This window comes from Sinocyclocheilus rhinocerous, unplaced genomic scaffold (genome assembly GCF_001515625.1).
Source record: "Sinocyclocheilus rhinocerous isolate Xijiao unplaced genomic scaffold, SAMN03320098_v1.1 C36747786, whole genome shotgun sequence".
Taxonomy (NCBI): domain Eukaryota; kingdom Metazoa; phylum Chordata; class Actinopteri; order Cypriniformes; family Cyprinidae; genus Sinocyclocheilus; species Sinocyclocheilus rhinocerous.
Genome location: NW_015785541.1, coordinates 1 through 1668, shown reverse-complemented (window position 1 = coordinate 1668; position 1668 = coordinate 1). Strand labels below are relative to the sequence as shown.

Here is a 1668-nt window from a genome sequence, read left to right as displayed (position 1 = left end):
GCACTTGGATGGGTTAAATGCAGAGCACAAATTCCGAGCATGGGTTGCCATACTTGGCCATCACGTCACTCACTTTTTATAGTTTTTTCCCCTTTATCTTTATCTATCCAGATTCTAACACAGCAATTGTCATTGCAGTCATCATTCCTTTGATTATTTTGATCGCGGTTACTGTCATCCTTTTCCTCAAAAGACATCAAATAATTGGTAAGACCATCATTAAATCTGTTCAAACCTTTGAAACGTGTTTCTTTTATCTGTGCTTATTGTTTGCTCAAAACACAATATTTTAACCACTGTCCAAAACTTGAGGTAACTTGTCATTTGCAACCTTTACTCCCATAATGCCATATATTTCAGTGTGAAACCAGATATTCAGCAAGAACAGAAAAATATAGGTTGGGCTGGTAAATTACTATAATACAGCCAGACTTTAATTTTGAGTTTGCTAAAACAATGCCTAAATTGTCATTAACATTATCCAGTAGCATGCTACCTGACTGACATCAGCAGAAGCGTGCGTTCATGGAATGTGTGTTAATAAAGTAAATTGGGTCCATAATATTTACTGCAAATGACTGAGTCTGTCACTGTTGTTCTTTAAGGTTATTGTGCTGCTTGCCGTGGGAAACGAAAGATTTCCAGGGTAAGTTAATTTTCTTAATTACTTGTGGAGAAACATTAGTATCACAGACAAATTAAATCGATCTTGGTTGATGTTGAGTGCAATGATAACAGCTGATAAACATCTGTTTAAATGAGCACTGGACTGACCAATCAGCATCTAGGACCGGAACTGTACATGCTTTTTTACAAAGTACATTTTTTAAAAATTAGAATATTAAAATGACATTTGTGAAGCAGACATGAAACTGATAAGAATGATGCTGTTACCTGCCACATCATGGACCCATTTTGTCCCTTCAGAGGCAAAGCAACACGGGGATCTTCTGGACCCATTTGTCTGGTCATCGGCTCTAAATCCCAGCTTTACTAAAGCAACTGGAGCTCCTAACCATCTGTGCCTTCATAACTTTGACTGTTGCTTTTGGACCTCTCTGTCTCCTGGACCTCGTTGATGGTGTTGGAACTTCATCCTTTGGTTCTGAATACTATGCTACATATGCAAATAGCCTACTTAGTTTTCAGGGAGGGACAATGGCACCAAGCAGAGAGTTTTGCAGGCGTGGCTGATTGTGTAGAAATAAATACCTACTAAAAATGTCTATTATATTAAGCAACGCATAAAACACATATAGACCTGAAATGGTATACATGAAAACCAAGGCAAAAAGATTTGTGTCTTCAGGGAAACATGAACGGCAACACATGCATATGAAAAATCTAAGCTTTAATCAAATTTACATCTTACATTTCTACATAACAGATTAGTTTGTATTGTGTAATCACTGTAATAGGTTGCAGTTTAAATACATGTCAGAAAATATGTAAATCAGCTATTGTTAGAGCACTCCAAATATTCACTCCAAGATTAATGTCCAAAAAGTTGAAGATCCAGCACACAGGTAGTAAGTTTGTAGTGTGCTAATGTAATGCGCAGTTCATTAAAGCAGTTTATTTAATGCCACATGAAAAAATACTATAGGTAAGGGATGATCGACCGCTTGCCGTGCATTAAAGGATTTTAAATGCACGACGTGGAGGCCA

General features: G+C 37.1%; 1 long non-coding RNA gene across 1 annotated transcript; it reads left to right on the top strand.

Annotated features, from left to right (window-relative positions):
• Positions 1-100: 100 nt before the first annotated feature.
• Positions 101-1627, top strand: LOC107736503 (uncharacterized). The gene is made up of 3 exons (XR_001639685.1): positions 101-207; positions 606-646; positions 928-1627. It is a non-coding gene; the product is annotated as an uncharacterized LOC107736503 (long non-coding RNA).
• Positions 1628-1668: the final 41 nt, after the last annotated feature.